This window comes from Sinohyriopsis cumingii, chromosome 8 (assembly GCF_028554795.1).
Source record: "Sinohyriopsis cumingii isolate HCF-2022 chromosome 8, ASM2855479v2, whole genome shotgun sequence".
Classification (NCBI taxonomy): Eukaryota; Metazoa; Mollusca; class Bivalvia; order Unionida; family Unionidae; genus Sinohyriopsis; species Sinohyriopsis cumingii.
Window position 1 is genome coordinate 83948662 of NC_142968.1, and position 21812 is coordinate 83970473.

A 21812-nucleotide genomic window follows, 5' to 3' on the forward strand; every position below is an offset into this window, starting at 1 on the left:
ATATCTTCCATAGATCGGCTCCCTTTGAAAGCCAATCAGTGACCTAACAGGACGTAGTAGATCTTATTTATCGACCGGAACTGCTGAACTACATTCATATGTGAACCCCTATAACCCTCCAGTGGTTCACGGTCCGTACGAAGTCGCCTCCCGCATGGCAAGCATGCTGATAAAATGTTAAATGCCCTCTTTATAACTTAATATGATTTCTTAAATTTTGAATCCTGAGTTCAAAACAAGAGTTAGTCAAAACCCAGAGTGTCTCACCACCCTATCCAGATACGTATTCTCCTCTTTAAATAAAAGACGCAAAAGACAATATTTGAATTTATTTTCCTAACTGTGCCAATTTTGGTCTCAACCTGCCGTACACTGGAGTCGCTACCAACAAAATCGGTTGTACATCTTTTGAGGGTACGGGTCTATACTGCCTAAATAGGTCGGTCGATTGAGTCTCTCTCTCTCTCCTGTTCAATTTTGTGTTCGTTTTCATATTTTAAACTGAAGTTTTACAAATGTTCTTAATGGATACGTGTCACCAAATTAGGATGTCATTATCTATTATCATTCGAGACATGATGTTTATCTTAACTGAAACTATCAACAGATAAGAAATCAAATGCGTCATCGAACGGACTTGCTCTGCGATTCTCCCCATTCCAGATTGGTGGATTATATAAATTGGTTTGCGTGTCTGTCTATCAAATCAAACAAAGCAAGACTTTTCTTCGTGCGATCCTAACAAGCGAATTCAGGGTAAGTACAGGGAAAAAGGTGCACGCTATCATATCGATAAGCCTTAACTCACCTATAATCAATTACTGAAAACGAATGCATACTTACCACACTTGTTGTAATTTAAATACAAATATAGGCGGCTTTTAAAGTAGAGATGCGTTTTCTTAAAAGAACATAAAGTAATTGAAATACACAGTTTTCTACTTCATTCTGGTGTGTTAGACTATTAGAGTTTGCTTTTAATAACAAAACAGCATGTAAATATACATCTTTGATTTCATCTTTGCAATTGTACAATTGTATTTGCTTGTGTCGTCGGCTGTGAACAAGGGATCCGTAGATCTCACAGGTGCTTGACCTGTTTCTCAGACGTGCTGTAAGTGCTTTGTCGTGTTATTTTTGTGCATGTATCCTCGCTTTGTAATAATGAAGAGAGAGAGAGAGATGTCACTATACACCCACCTCTCTGGCAAGTTAAAGAGAAAATTTCTGGTTGAGTGAATGGTATAGTATTGAATACTAATATTGTATACCTAAGCAGACTTGATTCTAATCCCATAAATCGGCTGGACGGAAGTAGCACATTCTAGCAGTTTCTACCCTGCAGTAAATATGCGTTAGGGTCTAATATTTGTACCGAACACGGCGCAGAATCTTTTAATATTAGGGAAATTTATGACTGTTGATGACGTCATCAACCGTTATTTCTACTATCAAAACTTTGACTACATATTTCTATTCTGGAAATTTAAATAAAATTATAAAATGATACAATCTGAAATACAAAGCAAGATAAACATTTTACCTTGTGAAATTAATTTTATCATGTTATTACGCATATTTACTGCAGGGTAGAAACTGGTAGAATGCGCTACTTCCGTCCAGCCGATTTTGCTAGAAAGGGATTTTGACCAAAGTGGTGAAAATAAAGGTTAATTCGCCGGATTGGATTCAGGACATGGTCATTTAAGAGTTATGCGTTGGTATGTTACTGTCTTTTGAATGTATGTATAGTTTTTCAGTGTTCTTGCGATTCTGAAGCGATAAAAGACGCGTGAGAAAAAGTCGAATCGAGCGAAGGGTTGTGGTCACGCTTGCACTCCTTGTGTTTATTTATATTATCGATAAGGGGATTTCATATTGTTAGAGATTTCGCCGTACTTTATTGATAAAACGTCAGACTCCTGTGGTCTTACATTGGATGGGGAGGTACTAAAGGAAAATGATGGTTATTCCATGAGACAATGCATAAAGCCATATAATCTTTACAAATATCATTGCTTTTCCTAAAGTTCAAACTGTAACGTTATAAAATGCTGTTACAAAATGGAGAATATTCTTTTCTACCTTTTTATGAACATCGGTTATAAATCATGCTTCACAATGTTTCACAATTTTCCAGGTTGTATTGCCCACTGGGAGTAAAATTGTTTGAATGACCTTTTAGCAAGAGCCACTATTGGCTATTTCCTGTATACTATACTTCATGCATAGTCAGTCACCTAAAACAGCAACTATTGGCTACTATTTCTTGTACTGAAACAGCCACTACTGGTTACTATTTCCTGTATACTGTACATCAACAAACTGTCAACCTTTTGTGCGATTTACCACAACGTATATTGTATACATGACTAGTTTAAATCAAAAGAAATAATCAGGTCAGAATGGGCTCTAAAATAGGTGCTGTTGTTGTTGTTGTTGTAGGGTTTAACGCCATTTTTCAGCACACGATAGGCTAATGGTGGAGGAAGAACCCGGGAAAACCCCGGAAAGAACCACCGACCCACGAGAAGCTACTGGCAAGCTTTCTCACATACCCACATTAGCCGAATCCGAGACTCGAACCGCCGCAGACAGAGTCTAAAATAGGTGCAGGATATTAGCAAATTGATAACTTGACACAATTCCATGTGTAGCTGTTTATCACGTGAAACCCTGTCGCTGCTCGCCTATTTGGATATAATTTCGTCATTCTTCAGTTAATAACGCTTCCGGTTGGCAGATGTGGGTTTTACTTCCGTAAAAGAAGAACAACATTTTATTAAAATGAATAAACAAGATTTCCGGTGAGTGAGATCCTACGAACCCCTAAAGAAATGCCTATAAAATATCAGGCACATGATTTATGTATCATTTTAATCTGACCATTCTTTTGTTTGCACAATCGTGTCTTTTCGTCGATGAATGATTTGTTTTTATAACAGACCTTAACCAAAGGAAAGTAACTCCAACATTAACAAGGGTTCCAAATATAAGACCACCAATGAAGGTTTATTTTTGCATAGGCCCTTTGTTTATTATTTCTGCACAACATGTGGCGTAGGAAAGAAAAGAAGTGACAAAAACTGATTGAATTATATATCTCGAGTTTAATTTTCGTACAAATTTAGGAAAATGTATGTGTTTGCTGAGAATTTAAGTAGTCGCTTGTTTACATTTAACGTGAGTCTAATTTTCTTGTTTGAAAATGAACAGGGAATGAAGCCTACCATGTTAGTCAGCTTTATCGCCAGCGTGATGATACAAACATCCTTTACCTGCATCGTTTCGAACCCGTGCAATTGCAGTTGCGATGACACTGTGACGTCATGCGACGAAAGCTGCCGTAGCATAAACACACATCACACGGAAGGCCTAATAGAACAACGCCACTGTTACGACAATTGTTATTCTGCCTTCAAAGAGTGTTTACGTAGATGCTCATTGGAGTGAATGTTTTGTGCACATTGTAGTCATGGAAAGCATCCAGACGGTTCCAAAATCACATACAGCGTACTTCCTTGTTGTACAAGATGTATATACACCTTTGTTTACTTTCTGTATCACAGGAAAGGCAATCTCTTCGTAAATAAAATTTCGCCAGTTTCCCTTTTTATTTGTCGCTTAATCTTTTGATTCCTAAAATTATATTTTATATTTGTATTGGTGTTGCTACAATATGAATATATACCTATACGTACGTATGTATGTATGTATGTATGTATGTATGTGATATAGCAGGGATCATCCATTGTATTATTCCTACAGGGAGCATTCACTTTGTCCGTATGCCCTTGAACGACCTTTGGTTAGCTATAAAGAAGAAAAACTTATTTCTAAAATTTATATTTCAAAGTATTAGCGCATTGTGGAATGTAACTGAACTATATACATTTGGAAAATACCCAAGCTGTATCACATTTTCATGTTTCTATAATTCGTTTTAGTTTCTACTCTTTCATGAGAAATACCATGGTGATATTTTCCGTTATTCCCTAGGTTTGTGTGTTCTTAGCCTTCAATCTTGAGTCACTCACACGTCATCTGTATTTGTATAAGTCAAGAAGAATCCTATGTGTAATTTAATAAGGAAAGAACATAAAAAATATATCAATAGATTGGGACCCATTTTGTATCAAGAAAATTTTTACTGGAATTTTAATGACTGGTAATTTTATTCTTGATTCGTTCTTGTACTGTGTGCAATTCATTTTTATAATTACTGACATTTTTTAAATTGCTGAAACTTTAACGAGTTCTCCTGTTTTGAGATTAAAATGCCAATCTGACATCAAGTCGAAAATGGAATTGTGTTGAATTAAAGCTCTGGACGTTATATAGTAATAATATCAGTACACTTACTCGTACCTCGTGGACAGGTTACTAACATGCGCATATACATGTTAATGGAGCAAGCCGGGTGTGATTCACACCCGGCACTCTTTTAGCCTAATAATAACACTTTAAACATATTCCTTGCATATAATCCAATACATTGAGTAGTCCTCTTATTTAATACCTGAAGTATCGAAAATCATTGTAGAAATAGTTGTAAAATCTCGTTTACCTTTTTTAGCCGATATTTTCGTTTAGATCGTCCGCTATATTATTTCAAATAATGATTACTTCCGTTCTAAGCCTCGTTTGTTTGTGTGCCTTATAAGGACATTGACGCCTTATTTGGAAATGTAAACAAATCGTAGTAAAAATTTGGCGCCGTTTGGGTCAGAAATTCTGCGCATTAAAAGTAAATGCGGTTATCGGCAACTTTGAAATTCCACCACGAAGCGATTATTCGCACTTGATTGATAATAATATAGCGTAGAATATCCAAAATATGGTCTGGCAAGCCTTACGTAGGAAAGGGGTCACGGCGAGAGTCACGCGTTATCTGTCATGACGGACAGGATACGGTTAGAGTAACTATGCCAATTTATTTTATCGTGTAAGGGCTTAATAAAGTCAAAATAAGCCAAACTTCTTTCACAACATGATTATACTTATGTAGTTGATTTCTACACTGTTTGTTTTTCTGACTTTAGTGATGATTTGTTTTTGCTCCATTACATGATATGGGATCAGTTCGTAGCCTCAACCACAACAAATCAAGTTGAGGCTACGACATCGTAGCTAGACGTTATAGAGTCCACGGGCAAGATTTATTTTCGCATTGCTCAATACCTAAACAAATCCATTAGGACACCTTTCCTTTCCACTCCATTTGTTTTTCACCATCATATTTGTATCATACCTTTTTCTGCAAAGAATTTGTCCTTTCCAATTCTACTCATACACTTCATTGCATGCTTTAAAAAATATGTTCCACTTGCCATGTTATTTGGTATTGTGTCATAATGTTTTCAATCCGTTTGCAAATATATTAAGTTTATGGCATCCAAATGTGTTGAAACTAACCAAATTAAACATCTTAAAGAGAGTCAACCAGGCCAGAAATGCATTTCTGCATCTCTGATGCACACCTAACAATACGTATACATAATCCCATGCTTGCATTCCAAACGTAACTATAACCCAAACTAGAAAAATTCATGCTTTTCATTTTTAAATATAGATAAGCGGGCCATTTTTGGGGTTTGTTGTTTATAATAAGAAGTAGCTGTGCTGGGTAATTCTAACTGCGTGAAAACGAAGGACTTATCATAAATAGCAACAAGCAGACAACACCGTCGCGTAATTCAAGGGTGAGTTTTGATTGGTTGACGTTAAGGAGTACGTCATCAAAGGAACGGATATACGATGGGTTTGCACCGAATACTTTCCACATGTCATTCTCAGAATCTAATGTTTTAGTTTCTCCCAGAATGCTTGCTTCCCAGATAACGCCTCATCTAGGATGTTTACGTTACACCGCATAAATTACATTTACTATATCTACCGTAATATATATTATAAACTGGGTCAACATGAGATTAGATAACTAGCTGCATTTACCTATCATTTATTCACGCAGAACGCTTCTGCGATTTAACAGCCCCATATCGTCTGGGGTCAAGCGTGTACATAATTAGCGTTTGTAGAGCACGTGAATGACATAACGTAGATGTCTGTCTTAAAAAAAATAAACACGCACGCTTTCATTTTAACATGGACAATAAACATTAAAATTGCCAAATTCCGCTCCGGCAGTAGCACATCGTTCAAAATATAAATGACAACTTAAACGCACTGCCAGAAAATGAAACTGAAAAAAAATTAACAATCTCGTAAAATTTGTGTTATCAAAGTAGTGCAGCCCAGGCTGAATCTGGAAAACAAATCTTGCCTGCAGATTAAAAAAAGCAACACATCATGTGCAGATCAGGATTGCTTAACACTCAGGTTGATAGTTGTATAAAACTTGTTGATGGTCATTTTAAAACTGGATTGTAGAGTTATTCAACAAAGTATATGTACGTTTTTTTTTTAGTGTAAACTGTACTTTAATTTGATATTAAAGAGACTCCCATTTTCAAACACAATATCAAATTTTCTAACTGTTTTTCTTTTTAAAATAAATATGGATGTTTTGTGTCGGGTTTATGACAGTATCCCTGGATGTTAGGGCTGATTTGTCTTTGATGCTTGTAAGATAAAATGCAGTGGGAAAGGATTTTATAAGCAGAAAGAAAGAATGCTGAGTAGGGCTTTTAATAATATCCATGTTACTGATGATTTTTCTACTTTACAAAAAAAGTAAAATAAAATAAATCAATTAAAGACCAGAAACAGCATAAACGGTAAATAATTTGGTTAAAACAAAAACAGAACTAAAAAATAAATAAATAAATAAATAAATAAAAAAAAGATACTTTACAAATCCAATATGTGATCAACCTTTTGTACAAAAAAGACCTTTTGCATTCACCGTAAAGTTCCGTTCCTAACCTTGGCAATGGTCTTATGTAGCTCAGGCTGAAAAGTCATAGTAGATTTTCATTATTTGTCTTCACACGCTGCTACCTGTCTGCAAATAATTAAATCATATTGTATACATCATCTACTTTTGTTTTGTGTATTGCTAAGAACAGGAAGCGTATTAAAATCGATTAAAATATCGGGTAATAATGACCTATACTCACACTTGACATCTCAGAAAACGGTTTCCATAAAGTTTGATGTTGCAATACCTACTCCGTAAGTTGTCTTTTTCATTTCGGTGGCTAGTTCCGAACATTGTTTTTCTTCTCAGCAATTGCTTAACTATATCGGGCTTGCACTGGAGTGGTATTTCTCTCTGATGAGAATAATAATATGAAAGTCGATGTCAAAACCGTTTTAAATAAAAACAAAGAATTAAGGTTATACTTTATTAAACCAGGTGAAAAAAAGAATCATGTAAAAATGTGAACCGCATATCAGCTCTTTAGTGGAGTGCATTACAGATGATTTAGTGTTAGGTCAGGCTCGAATTGTCTATCCTTAATGTCGTTTTAATTGCTAGCAAATTATCGCTAATATTGTTACACAAAACTGCTAAAACTATGAATCGACTCAATTCTTTGAAGTTTAGGTGTTTTATGAAACGAAACGCAAACCTCTCATATATATATATATATATATATATATATATATATATATATATATATATATATATATATATATATATATATATATATATATATATCAGAAGTTAGGCACCAAATAGTACTACTTTACCTAGAGTTACAAAGCAATTGCTGTTGGGTCGATGATCATTCAAATGCGCATGTTTGACTGTGACGTCATAAAGGATATGAAAATAGTCCTTCAGTTTGATGGTTATTCAACAACACTCACTTTTTTCGAGTGCATACAAAGAAATACTTCAGGAGTGAAGTGGCAAACATTGCATTCTTGTCACGAACAAAACAAAGTGCTTCCTCATTAGAAGTGAAGTGTTTCCTTATACGTAGGTTTGACGTTTTTATTATACATTGGTAAATATTTTTGCCCTTAAGTTTTTGTTGTTGAGTTTAATTGTAGTGGCGTGCGCACAATTGTGCATGTGCCACTTTTTTCTGACTGCACCGCAGTCTGCTAGTTGTTCCTGGGGAAGGGGATGGTGCCACCTCCCCCAGGCTTTTATGGATTCAAGGAACCCTGATAGTTTGGCCTCAATCTGTGGGTCCATAAAGGTCCCTACATTTGAATGGTTGGCTGTCATTAGTGGGAAGGAGAGCTCGGGAACGGTCCTGCTATCTTTACATCGCTAGTTTCTTGTTGTATTTGCCTGGTGTTTCTTGCGATTTTTTTTTTTTTTCTTCAAAATGTTCTAAAAGGGGGGGGGGGATGTTCTATGCTGTTTATAGAGGTTCTTAGTAGAAATCGTGTATGAAGAGAGATTTTCAAGGTTATTATGGTATTACTAGTCGAGGTGTTTAGGGTGTGCTTCCTACGTTATGTTATTTATAAGTTTTTAGATATTACCTCTTTAAGGTATTTATTAATTAATGTTTTTAGAGATTGAATGTTATTTATACTTTATTTAGCAAGAGACCGGAGTCCTAGCCGATTACAAGGTTCGTTAAGGACATCTAGGACCGGAATCCTAGCTGATTACTCGGTTCGTTAAGGACATCTAGGACCTCCGATTTTGCGGTTTCCTTAGTTTTTTTATAGGTGCTTCGTAAGTGAATTATTTCTTAATACTTTTATAAAATTGAATGATATGTTATGGGTTTTTATGTGGTGGCTTCTAAATTTATTTAGCTAGTTACTGGGTCTTTTGGTTTTGTGGGGATAGTAATTATATTTTGTTTCTAAGTCCTGCTGAGTCTATGAATTGATTTATATTTTTATATGCTGATTGTTTATTTTTATTAAAGTCCATAAGTAACTTTGGGTATGTGTGTGGTGATCCAATCTGCCCTTCAGTTTACGCCAGTGCGATTAATGGCTGCTTTACCACAGGGATACAAAGAAGTTCTAACGTTTTGCAGTACGTTTAGGACAGCGGTGTATTATAAAATTAGCTTGTACATACAATGCTGTATTTTGTTAAACGAATAGTTCTTTTCAAACGAAAATTATTTTCGTTAACTTTTTTTCTTGTACTGACTGATACAGTGAATATTGCTGGTGTCGGAATATTACAGAAACATTGCATATCGGTCGCACCCAAGAGATTCCAGGGCGTATTGTCTTTAAACAAAAGACGTAATGACTGAAACTTCACTTGCATGGATTTTTGTTCTTTATTTTGTCCATTTCTGCTTTCAAACGTGACACTTTTCCCAAATTTCAATTGTCAATTAATAAACGTTTGCAGCTACACTCTTTTTCAGCAATGCTGTAGTACAGGTGAGAGTTAGAATCAAAACATAAAACAATTTTATTGCTATATTTAACCGAGAATATTTTTTTCTAAATCTTTTTCCATTTTGTTTTTTAGAGTGTCAAACTCATACGGTACTCTGTGGGTAACTTTCCTAAATATAAGTCCATATTTTCGTTGAGTGTATAAGGCATACGGTACCACATGCACGGCGTTTGGGGGTGGCAGATTGGGCGACCGCCCCAGGGCCCGCTCTTGAGGGGGCCCCGCGCTTCAGGTCTAAGTTAGTTCTTATGAGTTTGTCAAGCTATATTTTCTGGTAGATTGGGAACGCTGAGACAGGCCGCACGTAATGCACTTAAAGTTGCTAAGTCAACTTCGTAACGCAATTAACAGATGGCAGTACAGATGCAACCATTTTCTCAACGCCACTAGCGGGCACTGGCTGTCCGATAACTTGGATCTCAGTTTTTCAAATTTTCGCATGGTTGCGCGGGAGCCGTTGGGCTAGGCGGGCGATGTCACGTCTATCTCTAGTCTATGGTCATTCCTGTCCAGGTACCCGGATAGTCTATGTATACCACAGCAGATTATTGTTCTTAATTCGTTGTTTTATATTATTTGAAAAATGACAATAATAATCAGTTTATTAGGCCAAAGGCATTGTCGTTATGTTAATATTTCGATTTAAAAAAAACGTTGTCCACCCACAGGAGTTTTAAAAAAATGGTGAATAATGAAAAAAACTAAATTCGTGCGCCACATCGCGAAAGTTGATCTAGTCTAGACATAATCAGTGTTTGCAGTAGCATATCAATCAAGATACTAATACTCTGGCCCCGCGCGGTCATTGTCGGCCCTAGGCCCTGCTTATTCCTAACGCAGCCTCTGCAGTACCATAAGGGTAACAGAACATTAACTAGAAAAAGTTTATTTTATTTCAGTCGCTAATGCTTTGCAGAAATCATGAAAAAAAATTATTGAAAAAATGTGAATATTTGAAGCCTACATTTTATTGTTAGGAGTTTGATTTTTGGCCATTTGCTGACTTTGCCTCTTTATTGATTAAGTAAATAATCCTGAGAGAGAGAGAGAGAGAGAGAGAGAGAGAGGGAAGAAGGAATGAATGAAGGAAGGAGGAAAGATTAGAAGAAGAAGGGAAACGAAATAGGTCTAAATGGAAATATTCGTTTGAGAGTCTTGCATACAGCAGATATTTGTCCTAAATGTGAGATGAAAGTATTTCCAAACATGATATCGTCACTATTGCGACAAAAGAGCGAGATAGGTTTTCCCACACTTTATATTTCAATATCTTATTGTGAAATATATAATGAATTGCGTTTATGGCAATCATGTATGTTGAAATTCATTAAACCTGACATTTGAAAGAGGGCTTAGTCATACCATATGCGGAAGAAATTTTTAGTATGTCCAGTCTAATACTATCACTCCAAACTTAATCACTTTGTACATTACCAGATGTATAATTTTTAATTATTGGGAATAAAATTGGTCATCTTTTATTGTATGTTCATAAAATGTAGAACTGGTTGGGGACTCAGTATGTGTGAAAGCAAAATACTTACCTGAATTAGTAATGAGCAAGGAACACTTTCATATAATCTACTTTTCACTGGTTTGAGCTATGTAGGAGCATCGAAGGAACCTATATTTGACGGATACGTTCCACTTACCATTCTCTGCATCTAATGTTCCCAGTCAACAGGATGTTTGATGTTGCATTACACTGCACGTAATTTAAATTGCTATATTTACTGTAGTATATGCACTATAACTGCGTCATCACTAGATTAGCATAACTAGTTGTAAACACGACCCTCCCTGTAAATTAAATACATATATATAATGCGCATCGTAAGGTTTCATCGTTCATATTCTTAAAGCACTATCTGAAACTGAGAGTGATAGCTGACATATTATTAAAGTTCTTCGGATTAGAAGGAAATAACAGTAAGTACATTTAAGTTAATCTGAACTTCACGGTTTACTTTACAAATAATGTGCCACGATGATTCTCTGTGCCAAATGCATTTTAACCATATTACATCACGAGACTTTGGTTAGTTAGCGATGCATTTATGGAAGGTGTTGATCTGTTTATATTTGTATTTCTGTGTGTGACCGTAAAGTAACTGCGCAAACCACCGCTATTATTATTACTGTTAATATCTATATATACAATCTTTGTAACATTCTAACGTATACAATTCCTGCATACTGTAACTGCATTAAAAAGGCAGACTTCTTATTTGTCAGTTCTCAAGAGTATATATATATATATATATATATATATATATATATATATATATATATATATATGCTTTGCTCTCTTTTGACAGCTTAATTTTGTGTTGCAGTTTGCATTTATAACAATATTAGCTTCTTTTCTGTTCCAAAGTATTTGTTCAAGACAAAATGTTTGTCTGAAATGCGTTGCCAATGTTTTGAATTGACAAGTATTGAGTTGAGCGTTTGTCTTTTTAAGAGTGTAAGTTTTAGTTATGAGGTCATATATATTGAAGCATCATTAAATATTCTCCGAATCCATGAACTGCTTCACTGCGAATTACTATTTCTGATTTGATAACTGTTTATACACATATTACGTTGTTTTGTTGAGAAGGTATGTAGGTGGTCATGTACAGGCAAGACTATGCCTACAGTAACTCGCCGAATCTGGTTCAGTTCTCAGTTGGAGACAGCATAATTATGTCACCTGTAGATCTTTCTTCATGTAATTCCACTTTGTATAAATGCGCATATGCCAACATGATCCAGGGATAGTCCCTGTCTGGTGTACATTTGTAACATACAATAATAACCTCTGTATGCATAGATTTATGTCAGGAATCGGGGTGACTGCATATTTAGAAGCAAGTTAATCACTGGTCGTCAAGAGCAAGGGTGTCTATGGTTTGAAAATAAAGTAGGTCAGTTGGAGATACGGGGGTTAGTGCTTGCAGGTATGAATCAGGTCCAGTGGGTACAAGTGGATTGCTGAGTGCAGGCGAGGTGGTCAGTGTCATAGCTATCAAACTTAGATTCGATTCAAGCAGGAGCCAACTTATAATTCGTTAATTTGTATAATATCATTATTTTTATGTATGTATGTATGTATGTATGAATGGATGCATGATGCATATACGCACACATGAACTATGGACAGATCAGGATAAATTTGGAGTAGGCGCATTTGGTTACAGCTCTCCATTTAAAGGATTTCTTAGATTAATGTGATTACTTGTGTGATTATTGGAATACGGCGTAAAGGGACTATCCTTAGCCCGAAATAATTAGCTAATTACTATGATGCAAGTAGTGAATCGAGGCCAAAACCGAATGAATGTCCCTGTCGTAAGATATTATATATCAAAATCTAGTGGTGTACATTGGTGGTGTTACTGCAGTGGCAGTATTTACGGTCAGGGCCGGCGCCAGACCCGGCCAGACTATCTGGCGCCCTAGGCAAGGTTAGATTCTGGCGGCACCCCCCGGAAAATGTCAATTTCAAAATGTATAAACAATAAAAATAAAATAAAAATGCGCCCCCTGAAATCAGCGCCCTAGGCGGCTGCCTAGTTTGCCTATAAGGTAGCACCAGCCCTGTTTACGGTAGGAAACCGGTAAATTACACAAATGAATAAATAAGAAGGGACTCGGCAGATACCGTTTATGTCGCCATGGTGGCAAATGTGGTGCAGTTATATTGGCGAAATCTTCCTTGGAAATCATACATTGACTGGCCTAAGGTGGCGGTGTTAAAATAGTTCTCAGTGTTAGGGGATACTCGTATATTTTCTAAGGCATGAACGGCTGTAGGTACGGAAACCTGATGAAGATAAACCATGCAGATGTGTGATTGAAAGATATTTGGCAGGTTGTTTTATCTGTGGTCTTGAATTAATTAAGAGTAAAATTTAGGTATAGAATGGACACGTTGGGCTTTCTAAGTTACAACTTAAGTTGTATGGAAGTCTTTGGAAAGTTGGGGTAAACTTATGACTTCTAGCGAGAATCTCGCCAGAGTTTGACAACCGATCGGTCAAGTAAGGACCCCTGGCTTGTAACAATATATATATATATATATATATATATATATATATATATATATATATATATATATATATATATATATATATATATATATATATATACATATATATATATATATATATATATATTGAGATGTGCAACGTTAAATTCATTACAAAGACAAAAGTACATAAGTGTTTTGTTTAGAGTGGGCGAGAGAACGAGTTTGATACGGTGTATCGATGTGAAGGCCATTAGGTCGTTAGACCAAGGCGTATGCATTTCTTTCTTTCCTCCGACTCAGAACAAAACGCTTATGTGAATTTTGTTGATTACGTATCCATTTTTTATCAACTCATTTTTAAATTTTTTTTGTCAATGTTTCGTCATCAGTCTCTATGAATTCCAGATATCGATTTGCTCTCTTTAGCTTTTACTTTTAGAAATTTTGGATGACACTTATGAAAGAACTTAATCAATAGTCACAGGCAAGTCCCTATTTCTCAAACAGAAACTAGGTTTTTGACCAGTAAATGACCAGCTTCTTTCACTCTGGTTAATGAATAGAAACTCTACTTCCAAGCTAATTTCAAGGCTTATTTTACAGACTAACAGTAACTAAATATATTCAATTTAATAAGAAAGCTCATTAATTTGCTTTACAGTAAATCTTTCTATCTTTATGTTTTCAGTTAGTATACCAATTACGTAGGCAGTGAACTTAAAGTGATAATTAAGCACATATTGTTAAGAAAAAGAAGATTCAGTCTCTTTCTGGACTAGCATTTTAATATTCATTTGGATACTTTTTAACAAGACAATTCTGAACACTGTTCTTTCTTTTTGTCTTTATTTTCTAATTGAGAAGTCACACGACTTTTAAATGTAAAAATTGTTCCCTTTATGTGCCTCTGTGTTGAAAGGATATCAAGAACATTGTAACGATCTGTAATGCTTCCAAATTTGCGCCATAATGAAAATAGCTGCTGCCCTCTGTGATACGTGTACATTTACGTTGAAAATAGTTGTCAGTTTTATCCTCAGATTTACTAAACAAACTCGATTCCTTGGTAATTTTAATACATACATCTTAAGTCTTTCCACTTAAACTTACTCCTGTAAAGAACAAAATTCAGCAGACTACAGTTTTGAAACTCTGAAGCTGAACATTTTCGTGTGGCTAAGTTTGGTATTTTAGATATTAACAATGTGGAATATATCTTGGTAATTAAACATCGGGTGAAGTTTCCTCCAGATGTGTGGTATTTCTAACTATGCCTTAAATCTTAGTATGGCTATCTGAATTCTTGCTTTGGATTTTCTAACAATTACAACACAAAATGTCAGCGGCAAAAATACGTCTTTGCTGTGTGTTTGTCTATTTGTTTGTCTCTTTCTGTCCATGTCTTACGTTTTGGTATCACTTTGCACACCAGCTTTATCGGAGAACTCGACGCAAATATTCTATCCACATTATTTTTGTCCACCCCAACTAACTCTAATTTCTAGGCATAGATACTGTGAAATGCACATAGACTCGCCCATTATCCCCAGCAGCAAAATCTGCAATTTTCACCAAATATGACTGCATTTCTTAAACTGCAAACGTAACAGTTTTGAATAATTTAGAATGTGTACCGATAAATCTTTCATTTTATTGTATAAGTGGACTATTTACTGAATATTTAAAGTTGTAAAATATTAGTTCTAGGCTGGGTGTGCGATACGGAAATTTTAGGTGTGCGATGCGGAAACACAGACTGAACATCTGCATCGAACGCCATATCAGCCATATAAGATTAAATGGGAATGTAATAAATCAAAATGTATTAAGATCGATTAATTTCAGATAGGATCTAGACAATCAATGGGAGGGTTTGCTTCATATATCGAAAATTCTTTGCTTTTGACATACATTTTTGTTTTTCAGGGGTAAAACAGAAAATGAAATGCACCATTCTAATCCTCCTGTTGGCCTGCATGCTGTTCCAAACATCTTACTCCTGCAGCAGCTGGAACCAAAACAAACCGTGTCAGTGCGCATGTGAAGACGCATCCGCTTCGTGCAGAGCATACTGCAGTACCATTTCCGGTCGTGGATCCCAGAAAGTTATTGAACAGAGGCGATGTTACAACGACTGTTTCAGCACTTTCAGCAGTTGCTACAAAAGGTGCTAGCTACAAGGGTCCAATTGAAGTCCTTGTTTTTTTATGCTATATTTCTTCGATGTAGCTTTTTTAAACCTTTGTCTTCATCGTAGCGAAGTATAGAAGAACTTTATAGCTCAGAAGTGTTGTCGAAGAGAGGATGAGGTCCCAACCGTTGTTATCGTTTATTCAGCTTGTGAGATCTTTTCATCGATAGGATGTGGTAATTACTACAATTCATTTCAGAACTATTAAATAGCACACTTTGTCACATTTCTTTTTTGCAGCTGAGTACTGGGACTAGAGTTACACTTCTGAACCATGATATTACAAACACGACACACGGCTAGTTTATTTCCGTATGTTAAAAATAATGAATTTTTTTTTATTGATGCCTACAATGTTACATTGTTCAATGTATCAAGGAAATATGGAAGCTACCGCACAGTCCACTTTCAAAATTGATCATCCTAAGTTTCTACAATGGTTCTAATTTGTCATATTTCTAACATACAGTGATAACACGTTTTAGTTGATTTAACGAAGTTTTGATACGTCGTTGTACGCTTGTTTAAGAATTTGTGTATTACGTTTTTGAATAAAATACAGATTCCTGACAAAACTATAATTTGTTTTAATTGGATTTGTTTGGAACAGTTGATGAAAAGTTGGAATCGATTATAAAAGAAGACATCATTATTTTCATGGTATTTCTGTGATAATTTCAATCGTACATTTTCCCGCGTTGTCACAGGGGATGAATAGTACGATATATACATTATGACTTTCTATCTTTCAATCCATATATATATATATATATATATATATATATATATATATATATATATATATATATATATATATATATATATATATATATATATATATATATATATATTACTCTTACGAAGTAAGCTTTACAATTGGGATTCTCTTCCGCTGTAACTTAAAATTGACTTAATGATAACAAGTTACATTTTCCCCGTTGTGCAGTGAACAAATGCATCTTATGGACTGTTTTGCAAAGAATGCGTCAGTCTGGTTAAAATCTTGTCTCTACAGTTTTACATGGACATCTGACAGACGCACATAAAGGTTCACGTTGTGGTGACCTTTGGAATTCCCAGTCCGCTTATTTTAAGACACCTATCAGATAAAGCGTTGCAAATTCAAATTTATGAAAGTCATCATTAGCAAATATATGTTCTGAATGACGTGCGTCACTTTCAAATAGTTCAGAGCTGTGATTTCAGTGGCGTACTAAGGGTAAATGGAGCCCGGGGCCAGTGGAGTAAATGGCACCCAGGATGATGGCCCAAAGGGACATAATACGAGGCCAGAAAGGTCGAAGTCGGGGGAGAGTTATAGAGAGGGGGCTTGTGCTTCATCCCACTAGTTTAGGGAGCCCTGGCCCCTACGATTTTCCTGCAGTTTAATGCCGTTTGTTGGCTTTCTCTGGCAACTAAATTATATCATTTACGCAAGACAATTAAGCACCATTTTATACATGTCTGTCATGTCCACAATGAGTCCATTAATTTCATCTCAACATATTACTGTTAAGCATGTATAGAAACCATAAATATTTACAAAATCGCTATATTTATGAAGTGTTTGTTTCGTAAGATATAACTCCCTTATGCTCCTAGTAAAGGCGGTTTCTGGCTTTCAGACTCTATTATTTACAGAACGAATACAAATTTTCACTATTCCCTATCCCCAGCCACCCACATCTCCATCCCCCGAAAAATGCGACGAGGTGACAAGGGCGCTCGCGTCCGAGATTAAAGACAATTGAATTTTATTGTGAAAATCATCATCGTCGTGAAAAATAGTATATTTGATCAAGAAACACGCCTTTACTATTACTACTGGCGAAGTCAATAAAGTTGTATTAAAATGTCAGATAAAACATTAAACCTCATCTCCAATCATAAGTGGGGGCCCCGAATGGCCGAGTGGTCTAAAGCGCTCACCGTTCCAGATCACTGACATCTCACCTCTGTCTGCGTGCGTTCGAGTCCAAGGCTCGGCTGGCGTGGGTACGTGGTAAAGCCTGCCAGTAGCTTCTTCTGGGTCGGTGTTCTTCCCTGGGTTTTCCAGGGTTCTTCCTCCACCAGTTATACTGGCCGCCATGTATAGCCTATCTTGTGCTGAAAAATAGCGTTAGACCCTAGAACAACAACAACAATCATAAGTGTATCGACTGATGCTATAAAAAAGGTTTCATCATCTCGTTAATACAAGCACAACTTAACTTTTCCTCTTATTTTTCTGCGGCACTCAAACAATTCTTTCATCTTAATTTTACTAAGCTGATACTTACTATCAATACAATACACCCTTGACCGGTCAAGATCAATTGCTATCATTGTCTATTTCTCTTGACTAATAGGATCATGAAAATTACTGATTTTTGTCTGATAATATCTTTGTAAGATCATCAAGCAGTAGGAAATATTGATTTGTATCTGTCCTGACAAATGAAAGTTTTAACTCTTCAAATCCACCTTTTGAAACATACACCTAATAATTCATTGATAAGTGTGACGGTAAGTGGTTTGTTGTTTATGATTATTTGTTTTATTTTGATATTTTGTTTTTCTGTTATTGTTAACATTTCCGTTGTAATATTTATCATTTTTAGATAAAATTGTTTACTTTTTTTGAAAGAGAGGCACAGCTAGCGCTTATAACCCAATCGACCTGATTTTGTAAGGTACTTTTTATCGTACTTACTCACCGTATTGGCAAAATATCCGTCAACATACTGTCCATCACACGAAGATACGATCGTATTTGATCAAGCAGTTTATTGTAAGTATTGATCGCAGTTTCAGAAGCCGATTTCTTAGTTTCAAAACGAGGTTCAATCTTTTTACCTGCGGCTGTTAGTGTAACAGAGACTCCTGATACTATCAGCAAAATGGTTTCAAAGTTGCTTTACCTGACACAATATCAGAACTTGTCAAAACGATTGGGATATATGATATTACCTTTAAAATTCTATCGTGATACTGGTAAGCTTTTTTAAGCACCAAAGTTTCTTATGATGGTATTTGTGGAAATGCATAGTCTATGGCATCTGACACATGGTTGAAATATATTACTTTGCATTTCATTATTTTACCGTTCTGTAGTAAATGTATTTTCAGCAGCCACTTTATCAAGAATAACACGAAATTTGTTCTTTACAGGATCAGCAAAAAGATCTCTATATTTATTATATACATCAGAGGATATATCTTTATATTCACTATTTACTTGAAAAACAGAAGCATATATTTGACAATGAACATTATCAAAATGTGTTGGTATTTCCATAATTTCATTTACCTCATCGGCACAATCATCTTCTGTTTCACTCATATTGCCAATTGCTCTGTACGTTTAGATACCCAGCTATTGCGATTTCTTTTTCGGATTCAGTATAGTGTTAAAATTCATTGACAACTCTAATCGATGGTAGGTCTGTTCATCGCATTGTATTATAACGATTGTATTAAATTGTCAGCGATTACATTAAATCCTCAACAATATATATATATATATATATATATATATATATATATATATATATATATATATATATATATATATATATATATATATATCTGAAACTTTGTAAAACCTGGATATGGACTCTCCGTTTTCATAGAACATAAATTCTGAAAATGCTTGTTAACATTAACTGCATGCTCAAGTGCATATTGTTGAGTTGATGATACATAAACGCCTGTTGCTGTATACAGCGTAGTCCAAGTTGTATCATCAGTTGATCCTTATAATCTCCAGTCATAGGTACGTCCGATATTAGCATTTGGTCGACCTCGTAATTGAAATTTACATATTGCTACAGATTCTGGACACTGTATTTTTATCCAAAAGTTTGATCTTTCTCTATTTGTGGTAAACTCTGACCCTACCGATATTGCGCTGTTCAACGCAAAGGCATAATTTGGATCATTGTCTGGATATTGTGTTGACGCAGATGCAACAAAACCCCAACGATTATAGGATGCATCTACGAGATGTTATTTTTAGCTCGTTTTGTGCTGCCACTACCTCTAGCAACTCCATCAACGTATTGTTTATTTACAAGGTCAGATGCAGAAACAGATATTTACTTAGACGTTATCTTGTTGGCAACCATGTCGATCACAGATGTCATTGTACCGCCTGTTTTGTTTAAGATAAGCAGCATCTGCAGATGTACATCCAGCTGTAATAGCTGTATCAACATAAGGTCAGGTCAGAATCGCTGACAGGTGTATATGCTGTTGTTATTCCTTTACGAATTTAACGTTTGCCACAAAAGTGTTGGGGTTAATAATGTGTTATCAAGCTGAGTTCAGATTATTAGTTGTCCACTTATATTTAGCAATCCAGTCATTACCTTCCCGCTAGGTTTTATATATTTTGTCAACGCGGTGTTAAGTTGATCCAAAGATACTGCATCGGTTACCGCCGGTGTAAAATTTGATGGAAGTTGTGTTACCTTTCCACCACCAGTAAATGTAAGTGTTCCATTTACGGTATCACCAGATTTATTGATCTTCAGGTTTTATACAATACTAAGTTGATTCAAACTTACTGATTTGAATTTGGCGGTGGCTATGTAAATTCTTGATTTATAATTTTTTTTTACCTGCCATATGTACAATTCCAGCCATTGTTCCACGAATTAATGACAACACTTGTTATTGTCGATCGCTTTAGCTGTGCATAACTTACAACTTGTGTGTTATTTACGTCAGCAGGAGGATATTCCGTTTCCAGATTTATTATTTTTTATTACCTGTAATGTTTATTGTTCAGGTTATCGTTCCGTCGCTCAGCAATTACTTGATATTGTCGATTTTTTTAAAGCTGACATAACTTGCAGCTTGTGTGTTATTTACGTTGATAGGTGGATATCTTGTTTCTAAGACTAGCACTTTCTAACCTGACATGCTTAAGTTATTTGTCATTATATCTCCAGATGTTTGTGAGATAATTTCTTAAATATGCACCAGCTGAAGTTGTAGTTTTGTTTTCTTATGCTGAGCTTCCGATTAACGTACCGAATTTTGTTTAATAGCTCATTCTTGTTCTGACTGCGCAATACAATTTAAATTTTACCGCTTGATAAAATTTAGTTTTATAAAATGTAGTTTAATATAGAATTATCATACATAACTTTGATACGGAGCGATTAATCAAACATCAGCATAACCACAACCTACCAGATTGCCAATATCTGATTGTAGGACATAGTTATGTATTTGTTACTTAACGACATCTTCAATTACGATAGGGTATATATCTATACAATAAATCCACAGCAGGATAAATACAATTGCTTAAAACTAAAACGAACTTGACGCAGGTGATGCCATTTCTATCATAAAACAACCTGAAGATCTTTTTCTAGTTGCCGAGCTAGATTCAGACGAACACAAGATCATTGTATTTAACGATATTCCGCTGAGCAATAGCGAAATGGATAAGATAAGATCGCACTTTTCATTGTCAAGAAACAGAAGATGTAATGTAATTTGTTTATTCCAAGGTTTCTATAACGTTGATCGATTTATCAGGAAAAATACAGGTTATTAGCGGGACTCGACCACGTTAATGTACTAAATATTGCACGAGAACAATGTGGAGTCGTATCAAAAGATACATTTGCAAATCTTGATCATGACGCAACTAGCAGAGGAAATCATTATATATTTTTATTTGATAAACTTACACCAGATCGTAATCGTATGTTTTCATGCGGTATTGGGAAGTGTTTGGATTGTGGAAAATAGTATAACAGATATCAATAAAAATGGATGCTAAGCGACAAGAAATTTTAAAGAAATTTGTTGCAACGAGAGCAGCAGTTAAGAAAAAAGTTGAGCTAGAACGTCACGGGCAACAAGAAATAGCAGAAGAAACTGCAAGAATTTTCAAACCAGCAACTGAAGCTGTACTTGGTAAGCAACCTGATGTTTTTGAGGCATCACCAGACGATCTTGAAAAGTTGTGTGAGAACGATTTGCGAGGTATACTTGAAGAGAGGTCGAAGAAAGTTGTAGAACAAGCACATTATTGAACAAAATTAGAGATCATGAAGTACAATAAGCTGAGATTAATTGAACAATTAAAAAATTAGATGTTGGAGAACAAAATAAAATCTTAGCTGACGCGCAAGAAGCAAGGCGATAAGAAGATTTAAGCACATTAAAAACAATTGTTTTTGGATAAGATTTGTAGTAACGAGTAATTAAATTTGGAGAAAAAGTGTGTGATAAATTTGTTTTATTATAAATGAGATTTTAAAATAATGAAAGAATACGTATCTAAAATTCATGGAAAATTTAAAAGT

General features: G+C 35.3%; 1 long non-coding RNA gene across 3 annotated transcripts; it reads left to right on the forward strand.

Moving 5' to 3' along the window:
* The first annotated feature begins 623 nt into the window (after positions 1-623).
* On the forward strand, positions 624-16085 carry LOC149794019 (uncharacterized). 3 transcript variants are annotated; one of them, XR_016422928.1, is made up of 3 exons: positions 624-756; positions 8469-11227; positions 15240-16085. It is a non-coding gene; the product is annotated as an uncharacterized LOC149794019 (long non-coding RNA). The 3 variants fall into 3 exon arrangements; XR_016422929.1 differs by lacking the exon at positions 624-756 and adding an exon at positions 8154-8168; XR_016422930.1 differs by lacking the exon at positions 624-756 and adding an exon at positions 8315-8329.
* The last annotated feature ends 5727 nt before the right edge of the window (positions 16086-21812 follow it).